This window comes from Hyla sarda, chromosome 1 (assembly GCF_029499605.1).
Source record: "Hyla sarda isolate aHylSar1 chromosome 1, aHylSar1.hap1, whole genome shotgun sequence".
Classification (NCBI taxonomy): domain Eukaryota; kingdom Metazoa; phylum Chordata; class Amphibia; order Anura; family Hylidae; genus Hyla; species Hyla sarda.
In genome coordinates, this window is record NC_079189.1 from 171,120,350 (window position 1) to 171,140,699 (window position 20,350).

A 20,350-nucleotide genomic window follows, 5' to 3' on the forward strand; every position below is an offset into this window, starting at 1 on the left:
CCCAGCATGCCCACATAGCAGTTTTCTGTCTGGGCATGCTGGGAGTTGTAGTTTTGCAACATCTGGAGGTCCACAGTTTGGAGACCACTGGGCAGTGGTCTCTAAACTATAGCTCTCCAGATGTTTCAAAACTGCAACTCCCAGCATGCCTAAACAGCAAACAGCTGTCTCTGCATGCTGGGAGTTGTAGTTGTGTACCTCCAGCTGTTGCATAACTACATCTCCCAGCATGCCTTTTGGCGATCAGTACATGCTGGGAGTTGAAGTTTTGCAACAGCTGGAGGCACACTGGTTGGAAAATACTGAGTTAGGTAACAGAACCTAACTGAAGGTTTTCCAACCAGTGTGCCTCCAGCTGTTGCAAAAGTACAACTCCCAGCATGCACGGTCTGTCAGTCAGTACATGCTGGGAGTTGTAGTTTTGAAACAGCTGGAGGTTTGTCCCCCCATGTGTACGTACAGGGTACATTCACACTGGCGGGTTTACAGTAAGTTTACTACTTCAAGTATGAGCTGCGGCAATTTTTTTGCCGCAGCGCAAACTCCTAGCGGTAAATTCACTGTAAACCTCCGCCAGTGTGAACGTACCCTAAAAACACTACACTACATTAACACATAATAAAGGGTAAAACACTACATATACACCCCCTTACACTGTCCCCCCAATAAAAATAAAAAACGTATTGTACGGCAGTGTTTCCAAAACAGAGCCTCCAGCTGTTGCAAAACAACAACTCACAGCATTTCCGGACAGCCACTGACGGTCCAGGCATGCTGGGAGTTTAGCAACAGCTGGAGGCACCCTGTTTGGGAATCACTGGCGTAGAATACCCCTATGTCCACCCCTGTGCAATCCCTAATTTAGTCCTCAGATGCGCATGGCACTCTCTCACTTCAGAGCCCTGTCGTATTTCAAGGAAACAGTTTAGGGCCACATATGGGGTATCTTCGTACTCGGGAGAAATTGCACTACAAATTTTGGGGGGCTTTTTCTCCTTTAACCCCTTATGAAAAAGAAAAGTTGGGGTCTACACCAGCCTGTTAGTGTAAAAAAAATATTTTTTTTTACACTAACATGCTGGTGTTGTCCTTTACTTTTAATTTTCATGAGAGGTAAAAGGAAAAAAAGACCCCCAAAATTTGTAACGCAATTTCTCCTGAGTACAGAAATACCCCATATGTGGGCGTAAAATGTTCTGCGGACGCACAACAAGGCTCAGGAGTGCGAGCGCACTAGGTACATTTGAGGCCTAAATTGGTGATTTGCACAGGGGTGGCTGATTTTACAGCGGTTCTGACATAAACCCAAAAAAATAAATACCCACATGTGACCCCATTTTGGAAACGACACCCCTCACAGAATGTAACAAGGGGTATAGTGAGCCTGAACACCCCACAGGTGTTTGACAAATTTTCATTAAAGTTGGATGGAAAAATGAAAAAAAAAATGTTTTTCATTAAATTGCTTGTGTCACCCTAAATTTTTCATTTTCACAAGGGAAAATAGGGAAAAAAAAAACAAGAATTTGTAACCCCATTTCTTCTGAGTAAGAGCATACCCCATATGTGGATGTAAAGTGCTCTATGGGTGCACTACAATGCTCAGAAGAGAAGGAGCGCCATTGGGATTTTGAAGAGAAAATTTGTCCGGAATTGAAGGCCACTTGTGTTTACAAAGTCCCCATGGTACCAGAACAATGGACCCCCCCCCCCCCCACATGTGACCCCATTTTGGAAACTACACCCCTCATGTAATGTAATAAGGGGTACAGTGAGCATTTACGCAACACAGGTGTCTGACAGATTTTTGGAACAGTGATCCGTGAAAATGAAAAATTTAATTTTCCATTTGCACAGCCCACTGTTCCAAAGATCTGTCAAACGCCAGTGGGGTGTAAATGCTCACTGCACCACTTATTAAATTCTGTGAGGGGTGTAGTTTCCAAAATAGGGTCACATGTGGTGGGGGTCCACTGTTCTGGCACCACGGGGGGCTTTGTAAATGCACATGGCCCCTGACTACCATTCCAAACAAATTATCTTTCCAAAAGCTCAATGGTGCTCCTCCTCTTCTGAGCATTGTAGTTCGCCCGTAGTGCACTTCAGGTCAACTTATGGGGTACCTCCATACTCAGAAGAGATGGGGTTACAAATTTTGGGGGGTATTTTCTGCTATTAACCCTTGCAAAAATGTGAAATTTGGGGGGAAACACACATTTTAGTGAAAAAATAATATTTTTTTTTTTACACATGCAAAAGTCGTGAAACACCTGTGGGGTATTAAGGCTCACTTTATTTCTTGTTACGTTCCCCAAGGGGTCTAGTTTCCAAAATGGTATGCCATTTGTTTTTTTTTTTTTGCTGTTCTGGCACCATAGGGGCTTCCTAAATGCAACATGCCCCCCCAAAACCATTTCTGAAAAACGTACTCTCCAAAATCCCCTTGTCACTCCTTCGCTTCTGAGCCCTCTACTGCGCCCGCCGAACACTTTACATAGACATATGAGGTATGTGCTCACTCGAGAGAAATTGGGCTACTAATATAAGTATACATTTGCTCCTTTTACCCCTTATAAAAATTAAAAAATTGGGTTTACAAGAACATGCGAGTGTAAAAAATGACGCTTGTGAATTTTCTCCTTCACTTTGCTGCTATTCCTGTGAAACACCTAAAGGGTTAAAACACCTACTAAATGTCATTTTGAATACTTTGGGGGGTGCAGTTTTTATAATGGGGGTCATTTGTGGGGTATTTCTAATATGAAGACCCTTCAAATCCACTTCAAACCTGAACTGGTCCATGAAAAATAGTGAGTTTGAAAATGTTGTGAAAAATTGGAAAATTGCTGCTGAACTTTGAAGCCCTCTGGTGTCTTCCAAAAGTAAAAACACGTAAATTTTATGATTAAAACATAAAGTAGACATATTGGAAATGTGAATAAAAAAAAAAGATTTTGAATATCCATTTTCCTTACAAGCAGAGAGCTTAAAAGTTAGAAAAATGCAAAATTTTCAAATTTTTCATCAAATTTTGGGATTTTCTAACCAAGAAAGGATGCAAGTTACCACTAAATTTTACCACTATGTTAAAGTAGAATATGTCACGAAAAAACAGTCTCGGAATCAGAATGATAACTAAAAGCATTCCAGAGTTATTAATGTTTAAAGTGACAGTGGTCAGATGTGCAAAAAAGGGCTGCGTCCTAGAGGTGAAAATGGGCTGTGTCCTTAAGGGGTTAAGGGGTTAAGCTCACCTAACTCCATTCACATAAGTGGCTGGGGCCTCTTTAAATCAGTGTTATCCATAGCCATGTGCAGGTGGCATGATGCAGTTACCACCACTGCTGTCCTTATGAAACTTAAAATGTCTTGGATGCCATAGGTCTAATGCAGTCTGTGATTTCTGAAAGTAGATGGTGAGGGATCCTTCATAGTGTCATGAAAGGGGGCAAGGAGAAGTGAGCCCTAAAGCTGTCCCTAGGACCACTTTCCACGCTTACTTGCCTATCCGCCCTAAATGACGGATGGACAACTTGGAGCTGGTCACTTCCTAGGGCTAAAGTGCATTGGGTCAAAGTCAACAAAACAAACGGAACTGTATATAGTCAAGGAACAGGTCAGGAGAATAACGGGAATACAATAACTAACAGATATATAGATACAAACTAGGCAGGATATAGCATACTAACATAAAACAGGTCAGGAAATCAAGAGCACTGTTCACACTGGACATGGAACAAAGAACACACTAGACACCCCACTCCAAACATGGAGGGACATCAATACCAAAGCCAAATAGACTTCTAGCCAGCAGGCACTCCCCCACTGGCTGATCAGGATACTGGCCTAGAAGGAAACAGAAATACTAAATACAGGCAAACATGGGTACAGGCACAAGATTCACTCACTACTAGATAGACGGAATAGCACGAGGCTAAGGAATTCTATCCTAGGAGTAGAAGGATCAAAACGTCAATACAAGAAAGACAAAATGCACAGTGTGAATAAAGACTAAGGCAACAGAAAGCAAATGCAGAACGCACATACAAAATACTAAAGCAAAGCAGTCTAAAATCTATTTATCAAACAGGACAGATAACCATGGTTAAAACTCAGTGGGGGATATTTATCAAAGTTGTCTATGTCCCGCATCAATATAGACCAAACTACAGAGGGTTAGTCTGGTCTATTGTGCACCTAATTTATCAAATGGCACACGGCTCTTGATAAATTCTGTGCACAGACTGCAGGATCTATGCTTTAGTCTATATTTAAACCTGCTCCAACATGGTCTGACACTTCGGCGTACTTTCAGCCTATGCGACTTGTCGCTGAAAAGTCGCACTTGATAAATTCAGCACCAATGCATTTTTCAATGCATTTCAGTCTAAAATAGACTAGCATGCATCATGTTCTAAAAATCCTCTAGAGCAAAAGTTGCAGAAAAGTCGCACAGATTTAGACTGCGACTTTCTGTGCGACAAATTTAGACAAGAAAAACCAGTCTAAATCCTTTGATAAATCTCCCCCAGTATCTCAAACAGACATAGCTGAGATGCATAATAAACAGACATGGTCAGAGTAAAGATCAAATTACCATCCCAGAGTTCAAGCAGAGCTCGGGTTTAAATAGCCACAACCAAGCTGCCATAGACTGAGAGCATTACCTCTTCCCAAACCAAAGAGAATTAGCACAGAAACTGTTCAGACACAAAACAAATGTCTGAACAGGACCTAAAACAGAAAAATGCAAAAACACAGAAACGGATATTACACATAGTTTTCAAATGTATCCATGCTCTTAGGTGTATTTGTAGTTGAAAATGGCACTCGTACAGGTATGTAGGGCATGGGCCAAAAATCACAGCATTTGCTGACGATACCCTGTGCTAGCAATGCCTCTGGAAAAACCTAAAACTTTGTGCAAATGTTACTAAAGTTTGTCATACATTTTCAATAACTGTTGTCTGCCAGTTATCTCTCCGGATCTCCCCATACACATGAGTGTTTGGTATAGCCAAATGTTCATGTGTTCTCTAGGAGGATGGGAGGGGTAAGCTACAGACACACAGCTCCCTTAACAAAGGGTTCTGGTGGCAAAAATCCAGCAAGCCCAACCCTTCTCTCCACCAGATGACCTGGCCTCCACAGTCACCGGACCTGAACCCAATCGAGATGGTTTGGGGTGAGCTGGACCGCAGAGTGAAGGCAAAAAGGGCCAACAAGTGCTAAGCATCTCTGGGAACTCCTTCAAGACTGTTGGAAGACCATTTCAGGTGACTACCTCTTGAAGCTAATCAAGAGAATGCCAAGAGTGTGCAAAGCAGTAATCAAAGCAAAAGGTGTCTAGAACCTAGAATATGACATATTTTCACACTTTTTTGTTATGTCTATAATTCCACATGTGTTAATTCATAGTTTTGATGCCTTCAGTGTGAATCTACAATTTCATAGTCATGAAAATAAAGAAAACTCTGAATGAGAAGGTGTGTCCAAACTTTTGGTCTGTACTGTATATTTAACAGTTATACCTATGTCAGCAAAAACTTTAAGATATAGTCAACATGGATAAGTAGTAACCCTGCTACAAATTGCACAATGTTTCTTTGTCCTTTGACTTTTCAGTGTAAAGAAAGAAAGGGATGTTTAGTGGCGAGGGAGTCATTGACCCAGAATTATGTGTGTTCTATATCTAAATAGAAACATTTAACACTTGGAAAAACCATATGGAGTTGCATTCCACAAGTAAATGAAGTGTGGCTGATAATGCTGCTTACGGAACTCTGTCATGTTTATAAAACAGCCCATTCTTTTCTATACAACATGTTTCTTATTTTAGGAATGTAGAAATATAGTTTGCCTTAAGTGAACTGAAAACCCCTTACTACTATGAAATTCTTCATTTTCTAATTATGAAGGAAATGATTTAACATTTGCTAGAATACAGTATTTGGGCAATGTATATGTATATGCCTTATAAACAAATAACCCATAAAATAACCCAACAAAATTCATAGATTTATTATCTGTTATTATTAAAATCTAGTGCATACAGATAAACAGTATTAAAGAGGTTATCCAGGAATAGAGAAACAGAACTAATTTCTTTCAAAAACAGCTCCATGTCTGTCCCCAGGTTGTGTATGGTATTACAACTTGGCTCCTTTCACTTTAATAGAACTGAGCTGCAGAACCACACCCGACCTGGAGACAGAAAGCAGCGTTTTTCTATTCCTGGATAAGCCTTTTAATGTATCAGTTCAGTAGATCCTCCTGATTCACATTTGTGTTTTCATCTTAAAGCATTACTGTTATTTAACCTCTTCAGGACATAGGGCGTATGGATACACCCTGCATTCCGAGTCCTTAAGGACCGAGGGCGTTCATCAGGCATCCGGCATATCGCCCAGGGGCGTCATTATGCCCCCCCATGTCGGCGATGGCCGCAGATCGCTGGACAATTCAGTCCAGCGATCTGCGGCGATTCCGGGTCAATCGGGTCTCCAGTGACCCGGTGACCCGGAATTACTGGCTGATCGGGGCCGTCTCTGACGGAGCCTGCAGGGGTGAGGTGGCACTGGTGCCACCTCACGATCGCCCTGATTCGTCGGCCGGATCAATCAGGCCGCCTGCTGCGGGTGTCACTCCCGTAACCCGCTCCGCCCCTCTTCTGAAGGAGGTGAGCGGGTGCGGGACGTGCACCCCGGGTGCTGGGAACCCCGATCCCCGGCGTCAATATTGGGATCGGGGCCCCAGGAGCAGCGGCGGCGGCGACGAGGGACTGACCTGCGCGGCGTGGATCGTTAGAGGTGAGTGACAACCTCCTGCTGTTGCTTAGCAACAGCTCCCAGCATGCCTTACGGGCATGCTGGGACTTATGGTTTTGCAACAGCTGGAGGCACATTTTTTCTATGGAAAAGTGTACCTTCAGCTGTTGTATAACTACAACTTCCAGCTTGCACAAACAGCTAAAGTTCATGCTGGGAGTTGTAGTGGTGCATCTGCTGGTTGCATAACTACAACTCCCAGCATGCCCGTTGGCTGTCGGTGACTGCTGAGAGTTGTAGTTTTGCAACAGCTGAAGGCACACTGGTTGTGAAACTTAGAGTTTTTTTTTTTTTTTTACCTAACTCGGTGTGCCTCCAGCTGTTGCAAACTCCAACTCTCAGCAGTCAATGTACACCATGAACCGTACATGCTGGGAGTTGTAGTTTTGCAACAGCTGGATGCACACTGGTTGTGAAACATTGAGTTAGGTCACAAACTCAGTGATACATAACCAGTGTGCCTACAGCTGTTGCAAAACTAAAACTCTCTGTCAGCGCATGCTGGGAGTTGTAGTTTTGCAACAGCTGGATGTCCCCCCCCCCCCAATGTGAATGTACAGGGTACACTCACATGGGCGGAGGTTTACAGCAAGTATCTGGCTGCAAGTTTGAGCTGCGGCAAATATTCTGCCGCAGCTCAAACTGCCAGCGAGAAACTACTGTGAACCCCCGCCCATGCGACTGTACCCTAAAAACACTACACTACACTAACAAAAAATAAATAAAAAAGTAAAAATAAAAAGTAAAAAACACTACATATACACATACCCCTACACAGCCCCCCTCCCCTCCCCAATAAAAATGAAAGCGTCTGGTACGCCACTGTTTCCAAAACGGAGCCTTCAGCTGTTGCAAAACAACAACTCCCAGTATTGTCGGACAGCCGTTGACTGTCCAGGCATGCTGGGAGTTTTGCAACAGCTGGAGGCACCCTGTTTGGGAATCACTGGCGTAGAATACCCCAATGTAGGCCTCAAATGCACATGGCGCTCTCACTTTGGAGCCCTGTCGTATTTCAAGGCAAAAGTTAAGGGTCACCTATGGGGTATCGCCGTACTCGGGAGAAATTGTGTTACAAATTTTGGGGGGTATTTTCTGCTTTTACTCTTTTTAAAAATGTAAAATTTTTGGGAAAACAAGCATTTTAGGTAAAAAAAAAAAATTTTTTTACATATGCAAAAGTCGTGAAATACCTGTGGGGTATAAAGGTTCACTTAACCCCTTGTTACGTTCCCCGAAGGGTCTAGTTTCCAAAATGGTATGCCATGTGGGGGGTTCTTTGCTGTCCTGGCACCATAGGGGCTTCCTAAATGCGGCATGCCCCCAGAGCAAAATTTGCTTTCAAAAAGCCAAGACCTGTAGTGCGCCAGCAGAGCACTTTTCACCCCCATATGGCATGTTTTCTGAATCAGGAGAAATTGGGCTTCAAATTTTTAGGGGTATTTTCTGCTATTACCCTTTTTAAAAGTGTAAAATTTTTGGGAAAACAAGCATTTTAGGTAAAAACTATTATTATTTTTTTTACATTTGCAAAAGTTGTGAAACACCTGTGGGGTATAAAGGCTCACTTTATCCCATGTTACATTCCCCGAGGGGTCTAGTTTCCAAAATGGTATGCCATGTGTTTTTTTTTGCTGTTCTGGCACCATAAGGGCTTCCTAAATGCAACATGCCCCCCAAAAACCATTTCAGAAAAACGTACTCTCCAAAATCCCCTTGTCGCTCCTTCCATTTTGAGCCCTCTACTGCTCCCGCCGAACACTTTACATAGACATATGAGGTATGTGCTTACTCGAGAGAAATTGGGCTACAAATCCAAGTAAAAATTTTCTCCTTTTTCCCCTTGTAAAAATAAAAAAAATTGGGTCTACAGGAACATGTGAGTGTAAAAAATTAAGATTGTGAATTTTCTCCTTCACTTTGCTGCTATTCGTGTGAAACCCCTAAAGGATTAAAACGCTGACTGACTGTCACTTTGAATACTTGGGTGCAGTTTTTATAATGGGGTCATTTGTGGGGTATTTCTAATATGAAGACCCTTCAAATCCACTTCAAACCTGAACTGGTCCCTGAAAAATATCGAGTTTTAAAATTTTGTGAAAAATCGGAAAATTGCTGCTGAACTTTGAAGCCCTCTGGTGTCTTCCAAAAGTAAAAACTCATCAATTTTATGATGCAAACATAAAGTAGACATATTGTATATGTGATCCCAAAAAAAATGTATTCATAATATCCATTTTCCTTACAAGCAGAAAGCTTCAAAGTTAGAAAAATGCAAAATTTTCAAATGTTTCATCAAATTTACGGATTTTTCACCAAGAAAGGATGCAAGTATCAACAAAAATTTACCACTATGTTAAAGTAGAATATGTCACGAAAAAACAGTCTCGAAATCAGAATGATAACTAAAAGCATCCCAGAGTTATTAATGTTTAAAGTGACAGTGGTCAGATGTGCAAAAAACGCTTCGGTCCTTAAGGCCAAAATGGGCTTGGTTTTGAAGGGGTTAAATAAACTTTTTACATGTTGCATAGACATATCAAATGTTTAGATCAGTCAGGCTCTCAGTGTTGATTGCAGAAGCCTACCACATGCTGTCATGCGCTTTATATATAGTGATGGGAGGGGGTCTCAGCACTGAGACTCCCAACTAATATAAGCTTTTAACATGCCATCATAAAATGTCAAACGTTTAAAGGGCTACTCTGGTGGAAAACTTTTTTTTTTTTTATCAATTGGTGACAGAAAGTTAAACAGATTTGTAAATTACTTCTATTAAAAAAATCTTAATCCTTCCAGTACTTATTAGCTGCTGAATACTACAGAGAAAATTATTTTCTTTTTGGAACACAGTGCTCTCTGCTGACATCATGAGCACAGTGCTCTCTGCTGACATCTCTGTCCATTTTAGGAACTGACCAGAGCAGCATATGTTTGCTGTGGGGATTTTCTGTGCACTGTGCACGTGATGTAAGCAGAGAGTGATTTTCCAAAAAGAAAATAATTTCTTCTGTAGTATTCAGCAGCTAATAAGCACTGGAAGGATTCAGATTTTTTAATAGAAGTGATTTACAAATCTGTTCACCAGTTGATTTAAAACAAAAAAAAAGTTTGCCACCGCAGTACCCCTTTAAGTAACCCCTTAAGGACTGAGCCTTTTTTCACCTTAAGGACGCAGCCCTTTTTGCAATTCTGACCACTATCACTTTATGCATTAATAACTCTGGGATGCTTTTACCGATTATTCTGATTCTGAGATTGTTTTTTCGTGACATATTCTACTTTAACACAGTGGTAAATTTTCGTCGTTACTTGCATCCTTTCTTGGTGAAAAATCCCAAAATGTCATGAAAATTTAGAAAATGTTGCATTTTTCTAACTTTGAAACTCTCTGCTTGTAAGGAAAATGGATATTCCAAATAAATGATATATTGATTCACAAATACAATATGTCTACTTTATGTTTGCATCATGAAGTTGACATGTTTTTACTTTTGGAAGACATCAGAGGGCTTCAAAGTTCAGCAGCAATTTTCCAATTTTTCACAAAATTTTCAAAATCAGAATTATTCAGGGACCAGTTCACTTTTGAAGTGGATTTGAGGGATCTTCATATTAGAAATACCCCATAAATGACTCCATTATAAAAACTGAAACCCCCAAAGTATCCAAAATGACATTCAGTAAGTGTGTTAACCCTTTAGGTGTTTCATAGGAATAGCAGCAAAATGAAGGAGAAAATTCTAAATCTTCATTTTTTACACTCGCATGTTCTTGTAGACCCAGTTTTTGAAATTTTACAAGGGGTAAAAGGAGAAAAAGCCCCCCAAAATTTGTAACCCAATTTCTCTTGAGTAAGGAAATACCTCATAGGTGGATGTCAAGTGCTCTGTGGGTGCACTACAAGGCTCAGAAGGGAAGGAGCGACAATGGGATTTTGTAGAATAAGTTTTTCTGAAATGGTTTTTGGGGGCATGTCACATTTAGGAAGCCCATATGGTGCCAGAACAGCAAACAAACTCCAACATGGCATACTATTTTGGAAACTACACCCCTCAAGGAATGTAACAAGGTGTCCAGTGAGCCTTAACACCCCACAGGTCTTTGACGACTTTTCGTTAAAGTCGAATGTGTAAATGAAAAATTAGATTTTTTTCACTAAAATGCTGATGTTACCCCAAATTTTTCATTTTCACAAGGGCTAATTGGAGAACAAGCCTCCCAAAATGTGTAACCCCATTTCTTCTGAGTATGGAAATACTCCATATGGGGATGTAAAGTGCTCTGCAGGCAAACTACAATGCTCAGAAGAGAAGGAGCGCCATTGAGCGTTTGGTGAGAGAATTTGGTTGGAATAGAAGTCGGGGGCCATGTGCGTTTACAAAGCCCCCCGTGGTGCCAGAACAGTGGACCCCCAACATGTGACCCCATTTTGGAAACCACACCCCTAACATAATTTATTAAGGGGTGCAGTGAGCATTTACACCCCACTGGCGTTTGACAGATCTTTGGAACAGTGGGCTGTGCAAATAAAAAATAAAATTTTTCATATTCACGGACCACTGTTCCAAAAATCTGTCAGACACCTGTGGGGCGTAAATGCTCACTGTACCCCTAATTATATTACGTGACGGGTGTAGTTTCCAAAATGGGGTCACATGTGGGGGGTCCACTGTTCTGGCACTATGGGGGCTTTGTAAACACACATGGCCTTCAATTTCGGAAACATTCTCTCTCCAACATCTCAATGGCCTTCTCTTCTGAGCATTGTAGGTCTCCCGTAGAGCACTTAACATTCACAGATAGGGTATGTTCTTACTCAAAAGAAATGGGGCTACAGACTTTGGGGGGGGGGGGTTCCTTTTTTCCCTTGGGAAAATGAAAAATGTAGGGTAACACCAGCATTTTAGTGAAAAAACATTTTTTTTTCCTTTTCACATCCAACTTTAACGAAAATTTGTCAAACACCTGTTGGGTGTTAAGGCTCACTATACCCCTTGTTACATTCCGTGAGGGGTGTAGTTTCCAAAATGTGGTCATATGTGGGTATTTATTGTTTTGCGTTTACGTCAGAACCGCTGTAAAATCAGCTACCCCTGTGCAAATCACCAATTTAGACCTCAAATGTACATAGGGGGACATGTATCATTGCATTTAGACCATTTTTCACGTCTACAAATTTTGCGCAATTGCGCTTTTTTTGCATAGAGCTGCGTTTTTTTTGGTGGACAGTTTTCTAAAGTTGTCACCAGTTTGGTCTACCATACACCACCTAATCCAGTGGACTGGTATTTATCAATTGCGCAAAAAAAAAGTAGATGGTTTTTTTTGCGCAATTGCGCTTTTTTGCAAGAAAAGTAGTCTAAACCTAAGAGTGCTAGCAAGGACTCGTAGAAAATGGCAGACGGTGGAAGATGCAGGTGGGGGATGCAGGAGCCGTCTCTCAGCACTGCAGTACTACAACTACTCCCATCATGGGACAGAATCTGTCCCATAATGGGAGTAGTTGTAGTACCGGAGCGCTGAGAGACGCACATCCCCTGTCTGCGGGACTGTATTGTGACTGTTAGGACTACTACTCCCATCATGGACAGACTCTGTCCATGATGGGAGTTGTAGTCCTGGGGCTGAAGGACAGATCGCAGCAGGTCATTCTCCAGAGACCCGCTGCGATCTGCATTTATTAACTTAAAAAGCCGGCGGTACATGCGGCTCCACTGCGCTACCGCCGCCTCCTGTATACAGATGTCACGATTCATAATCCCCGCCTCCGGGAGAGGGGAGCTCTGATTGGTGGAAAGCTATTCACCACTATTAGCCAATCAGAGCTCCTGTCTTCTGGTGGGGATTATGAATTGTGACAGGTCTATACAGGGGAGCGAGTGGAGCCGCTTCTACAGTACAGTATATAATTGTTATGTGTACCCCCCCCCCCAGACTAATACTGACCCCTTCTACAGTATATAATTGTTATGTGTACTGTACCCCCCCCCCTCCCAGACTAATACTGACCCCTTCTATAGTGAGCGCTGGGACCGCTGTGTGATTGACAGGTCCCCAGCGCTAGTGTCCGGCCCCACTGACCTTTACATGTTATAAATCTTTATGATACACACTGCCCGTCCTCCTCTTCATTCTTCTCATACCGGAGACGCGCGGCTTCTGCTTTCACTATAGTCAGAGCGCCCCCTGCCGTTGTCTGACCCCAACCCCGTGCAGTGTGGAGGCCGGGAGGGGGCGCTCTGTCTATAGACTATGATACAGAAGCCGCGCGACTCCGGTATGAGAAGAATGAAGAGGAGGACGGGCAGTGTGTATCATAAAGATTTATAACATATAAAGGTCAGTGGGGCCGGACACTTGGGCTGGGGACCTGTCAATCATACAGCGGTCCCAGCGCTCACTATAGAAGGGGTCAGTATTAGTCTGGGGGGGGGGTACAGTACACATAACAATTATATACTGTAGAAGGGGTCAGTATTAGTCTGGGGGGGGTACAGTACACATAACAATTATATACTATAGAAGGGGTCAGTATTAGTCTGGGAGGGGGGGGGTACAGTACACATAACAATTATATACTATAGAAGGGGTCAGTATTAGTCTGGGAGGGGGGGGTACAGTGCACATAACAATTATATACTGTACTGTAGAAGCGGCTCCACTCGCTCCCCTGTATAGACCTGTCACAATTCATAATCCCCGCCAGAAGACAGGAGCTCTGATTGGTGTATAGTGGTGAATAGCTTTCCACCAATCAGAGCTCCCCTCTCCCGGTGGCGGGGATTATGAATCGTGACATCTGTATACAGGAGGCGGCGGGGAGTGCAGTGTTGCCGCCGGCTTTTTAAATTAATAAATGCAGATCGCAGCGGGTCTCTGGAGAATGACCTGCTGCGATCTGTCCTTCAGCCCGAGGACTACAACTCCCATCATGGACAGCGTCTGTTCATGATGGGAGTAGTAGTCCTAACAGTCACAATACAGTTTCGCAGCTGGGGGATGTGTAAGAGCCATCCCTCAGCACTGCGGTACTACAACTACTCCCATCATGGGACACAACATTTCCCATGATGGGAGTAGTAGTCCAAGGGCAGACTGACGGATCTCAGGGGTCTCACTCTTGAGACCCCTTGCAACTTCTCCGCCCCTGCCCCCTAGTGATGACATCATTAGGGGGCGGAGCTTCACAGTCCAGGCCTGAAGCCAGGGTGGTAAGTATGGCTCTGTTCTCATTATGCGTTTTGCATAATGGGAACAGAGCCTTTTTGGCAGTGTGTTCCCAAACAGGGAGACTCCAGCTGTTGTTTACCTACAGCCCCCATGATGGGAGTTGTAGTTTAGCAACAATTGGAGGCTCCCTCTTTAGGAACACACTGCATTATGTGCGCTCTACCCAGGGGAGAGCGCCAAAAATGTCATTTCAGATAAGTGAATGCAGAGGACTACCTGAGATTCGGTGGAGTGTGACGATGACTAGCATTTTTTTAATGTCAATAAAAGGGTTAACGAGGGCTGTGGGGGAGTGTTTTTTTAAATCCATTTTTTATTTCATGTGTTGTGTTTTTTATAATTGAAATTTCAGGCTTAGTAGTGGAAGCCGTCTTGTAGACGGAATCTATTACTAAGCTGGGCTTAGCGTTAGCCCCGAAAACAGCTAGCGCTAACCCCCAATTATTACCCCGGTACTAACCGCCACAGGGGTGCCGGGAAGAGCCGTTACCAACAGGCCCGGAGCATCAAAAATAGCGCTCCTTGGCCTAGGCGGTAACAGGCTGGGGTTATTTAGGCTGGGGAGGGCCAGTAACAATGGTCCTCGCCCATCCTGGTAATGTCAGGCTGTTGCTGATTGGTTGGTGTCTGATTGACACTGAAAATATGGGGAAGCCTATGTGTTGTTGTTTTTTGTAATAAAAAAAAGTGTGTGGTTCCCCATATTTTCAGTGTCAGTCAGATACCAACCAATCAGCAACAGCCTGACGTTACCAGGGTGGGCGAGGACCATTGTTACTGGCTCTCCCCAACCTAAATAACCCCAGCCAGGAGTGCTATTTTTGACACTCCAGGCCTGTTGGTACTGGCTCTTCCCGGCAACCCTGTGGCGGTGGGTAACGGGGTAATAATTGGGGGTTAGCGCTAGCTGTTTTTGTGGCTAACGCTAAGCCCGGCATTGAAAAAAAAATGTATTTAAAAAAAAAAAAACACTCCCCACACAGCCCTCATTAAACCTTTTATTGACATTAAAAAAAAGCTGGTCATCATCGCAATACACTGAATCTGACGTACTCCTCCCCATTCACGTATCTGAAATGAGAGAAAAAAAAGTTGAGGACATCATTTGCGATCTCACCTGGTGAGTGCGCCCATTCTGCAGTGTGTAACAGGGAGCCTCCAACTGTTCTTGTCTGCCTACTGTATCCTGTATATACAGTCATCTATAGATGGCTGTATATACAGGAGAGCGCGCAAAGATTTAACTCAGAGCTGCAGTGTGGGTTAACTCTTTCCTTGCTGGGCTCCTGTATAGTATACATGGATACACTATGCCCCCTGTATACTATACAGCGGGCGGAGGTAAGTAGTGATGCTCTGCACCCTGTATATGTATATGCTATACATCACTCCTCACCTCCTTACACTCCGTGGGGCGGGCGCTCTGCATCCGACCCATGGAGTAGTACCTGCAGTGAAAAAAATGCACACAGGGTACAAAAATGTTTGTTTCCGCACACAAGCCAAAATGCATGAAAAAACACAAGGGGGGGGGGGAGATTGATCAAAACCTATGTAGAGGAAGAGCGGTACAGTTGCCCATAGCAACCTATCAGATTGCTCCTTTCATTTTTGTAAAGAAGCAATCTGATTGGTTGCCATGGGCAACTGCACTACTCTTCCTCTGTACAGTTTTTGATAAATCTCCCCCAAGAAAAATTACCAAAATGCAGGAAAAGCTGGGACCGTTTTTCAGGCGTTTTTGCTGGTGGACAAAAAAAAACCTCAGTGGAATCCTGAAAAACAATAGAACAAAAGACCAGCGTCCAGGAAACACCACTATTCCTGTGAGGTGTAGAACAGGTCTACAAATAGAACTGTGTGGAGATTTAGACCATTGCACGAAATTTATCATGGGGCTTGCACAAGTTTGATAAATTTGGAGAAATTGCTCCAAATTTAGACCAACCAAAATGATCTACAAAAAACGTCTACCAAAAACAACATTGATACATCTCCCCCATAGTGCGCACTCACTCCTGAGCCTTGTTGTGCACCCGCAGATCACTTTACGCCCACATATGGGGTATTCCCGTATTCAGGAGAAATTGCGTTACCAATTTTGGAGGTCTTTTTTTTCCTTTTAACGCTTGTGAAAATTAAAAGTATGGGGCAACACCAGCATGTTAGTGTAAAATTTTTTTTTTTTACACTAACATGCTGGTGTAGACCCCAACTTTACCTTTTCATAAGGGGTAAAAGGAGAAAAAGCCCCCCAAAATTTGTAACACAATTTCTCCCAAGTACAGAGATACCCCATATGTGGCCCTTAATTGTTTCCTTGAAATACGATAGGGCTCCGAAGTGAGAGAATCCCATGCGCATTTGAGGCCAAAATTGGGGATATGAATCCACCACAAAATTTGCCGCATTCCCAAACTTGCAGCAGAAAACTTGCTGTAAATCCGTCCGTGTGAATGTACCCTGTATATTCACATGGGGGGGGGGGGGGGGCAAGCCTCCAGCTGTTGCAAAACTACAACTCCCAGCATGCACTGACAGACCATACATGCTGGGAGTTGTAGTTATGCAACAGCTGGGGGCACATTGGTTGCGAAACACTGAGCGTTACTTAACTCAGTGTTTTGCAACCAGTGTGCCTTCAGCTGTTGCAAAAATACAACTCCCAGCATGTGCAGTCTCTCAGGGCATGCTCGGAGTTGTATTTTTTGCAACAGCTGGAGGCACACTGGTTGTGAAACACTGAGTTAGGTAACAAACTAGGTTTCACAACCAATGTCTCTCCAACTGTTGCAAAACTGCAACAATCAGCATGCATTGACAGTCTAAGGGCATGCTTAGAGTAGTAGTTTTGCAACAGCTGAATGCATACTTTTTCAGCTGATGCAAAACTACAATACCCAGCATGCACAGACTACCAAAGGGCATGCTGGGAGTTGTAGTTGGAACTCTAGCTGTTGCAAAACTACAACTCCCAGCATGCCCTTTGGCTGTGCATGCTGCGAGTTGTTGATAAGCAACAGCAGGAAGTGAACAGGACTCACCACCTGCTGTGTATCCCGCCGCCGGGACCGCTGCGCTGTATCCTGCCGAGGGACCGCCACCGATCCCCAGGGGACCCCCGCCGGACCGGGGCAAGGTAGGAGACCGGCGCTGATCTCCGCTCCGATCGCCGTCCAGATCACCGCCCAGCAGGTTGTTCTGACCGATCAATCACGTGACTGTGAAGCGGCACCCGAGCCACCTCACTCCTGCTGGGTATGGGGGAATGGGGCTGTCTCGGACAGCCCCATTCACCATTTTTTTCCGGGTCTCCAGAGACCCGATTTGGCCTGGAATAGCGCAAATCGCCGGTCTGAATTGACTGACGATTTGCCGCGATCGCCGACATGGGGGGGTCTCGGGACCCCCCTGGGTAATATGCCGGGATGGCTGCTGATAGATATCAGCAGTCGTCCGGTTCCGATCACAGTGTCCGGAGACGCAGTGATCCAGAAAAGCTGTGCCATAAATGTACGGCGCTGTGCGCTAAGTACTTCTTAGCAGTGTCGTACATTTACGGCGCTCGTCCTTAAGGGGTTAAAGTAAAGCTATAAAACAAAAATGGGTACAACCTTCTACTTTTTTGTCATATTGGTCATGTTTAGTAAAATAAAATAAATACATTAGTTAAAGCATTTATAACAAGAATAATACTTATCACCCCTTTACAGAATAGATTTTAAGTAAATGATTGGTGGAGGTCCCAGTGACCACAACAGCAGACCGCTTCCTCAGCCACTGCTTATTCATTCGCTTACTACTGGTCTATATAAAATATGAGAAAGAGCTTTAAACAATAAGGCACAGGTGTCATTGATGATGAGGTCACAGCTAATGGCCATATTAAAGGGGTATTCCAGGAAAAAAACTTACTTTTTTATATACATCAACTGGCTCCAGAAAGTTAAACAGATTTGTATATTACTTCTATTAAAAAATCTTAATCTTTTCAGTACTTATGAGCTTCTGAAGGTAAGGTTGTTCTTTTCTGTCTAAATCCTCTCTGATGACACCTGTCTCAGGAAACACCCAGTTTAGAAGAGGTTTGCTATGGGGATTTGCTTCTAAACTGGGTGTTTCCCAAGACACGTGTCATCAGAGAGGATTTAGACAGAAAAGAACAACCCTAAGTTCAGAAGCTCATAAGTACTGAAAGGATTAAGATTTTTTAATAGAAGTGATTTACAAATCTGTTTAACTTTCTGGAGCCAGTTGATATATAAACATTTTTTTTTCCTGGAATACCCCTTTAAGTTATGTGGCCAAGTTATGGCTACTAGATTACTGCAAATAGGGTGCTGTTCCAGGACTTTTTTCACCCTTACTATGTTATGATATTATTGCTACTCTACCTATCATGGGTGAGACTACCTACATATTGGCACAGCAGCAGTAGAAGCCTATGGCAGACTGGCATTATATATGGTGTTTATTATTGTGCATGTATGAGTTGATGCTACCGTGTTTCTCTGAAAATAAGACCGGGTCTTATATTAATTTTAGTCACAAAAAACACACTAGGGCTTATTTTCAGGGTAGGGCTTATTTATTTACGGTATGTACCTTGAACAACATGGGGGGCTGTAGCAGTGTGGAGGATGGGGGGCTGTAGCAGTGTGGAGGATGGGGGGCTGTAGCAGTGTGGAGGATGCAGCACCCCCCATCTTCCATACTGCTACAGCCCCCCATCCTCCACACTCCTGCAGCCCCCCATTCTCCACACTCCTGCAGTCCCCCATCCTCCACACTCCTACAGCCCCCATCCTCCACACTCCTACAGCCCCCCCATCCTCCACACTTCTACAGCCCCCCATCCTCCCCTTCTCCCGTCGTCCTCCACACTCCTACAGTGCCCCCCACCCCTCTGCCATAATAAACTACGGTACACATTTCATCCCCAGCGGAGACCAGCACTTCCCTACCTTCATACGGTAGCATCCGCAACTTGTACTGTACGGAAGCTGCAGCTCTCGGCGGTGGCGGGCTCTCCTTCTGTTGCTTAGCAGCCGGGGGCAGGGACAAGTCCATGACGTTTTAAAGCGATAGAGTCCCTGCCCCGGCTCAATTACGGTAATTTGCTGTGGGACCAGCCAAGGGGCGGGGGGGGGGGATGGGTTTGGGAAGTCTGCGGGCATTACTGGCGGCCGTGGTCCGGATCTGGACCGCGGTCTGCCAGTTGATTACCCCTGGCCTAGGTCTTATTTTCGGGGTAGGGCTTATATTTCAGCCCACCCTGATAATCCTGCTAGGGCTTACTTTCGGGTAGGGTTTATTTTAGGGGAAATACTGTGATTTTCTTGACATGAATACATGAGTTGATATTTGTCTATTAAGACTGGATAACATGTATGTAAATATGTACCGTATATAATCGAGTATAATCCGACCCGAATATAAGCCGAGGCCCCTAATTTTACCCCAAAAACTCAGGAAAAGTTATTGACTCGACTATAAGTCTAGGGTGGGAAATACATCATCCCCCCATGAATCATCCAGACCCCCGTCATCATCCAGACCCCCGTCATCATCCCCCCCTTCATCATCACCGCCTGTCAATCCCTTCATCAGTGGTCTTCAACCTGCGGACCTCCAGATGTTGCAAAACTACAACTCCCAGCATGCCCGGACAGCCATCGGCTGTCCAGGCATGCTGGGTGTTCTAGTTTTGAAACCTCTGGAGGTCGGCAGGTTGAAGACCACTGTGGCCTTCGTCATCAAACAGCCCCGCCCCCCCCCTTTTGTTTTGTACTCACCTCCCCTTGGCGGGACGTGGGCCATCTATGCTACAGGGTTGGGATGGTTAGTCGTTGCGGGCTGTCCATTTTCACCGGGGGGGGCCTCTTCGGCCCTGGCCTCGGCCCCGGAGTAGTGACGTTGCCTTGATGACGACGCACAGGGACGTTGCTGTCAAGGGGAGGTGAGTACAAAACAAGGGGGGGGGGCTGGATGATGACGAAGGCTGCAGTGGTCTATAAGCATTATAGTGCATTATAAGCAGTGTATGTGGAAATATGTTTTATTGAAAATCCTGTTACTCCATAGAAAGCTCATTCAAGAAATGATAAAATACAAGCACTGTATTTTGTCCAGGACCTCATAGATGTACAAATCTGGTGATGTAAATCCTTGGGAGTGCTACTGCAACCTAACAAATGGAAAAATGATGAATGCAAGTACAATGCATGCCATAGATGGGAATGAGCGAAAGGGATAGTCATAGATGTAACAGGGGGTGGGTCTATTCAAAG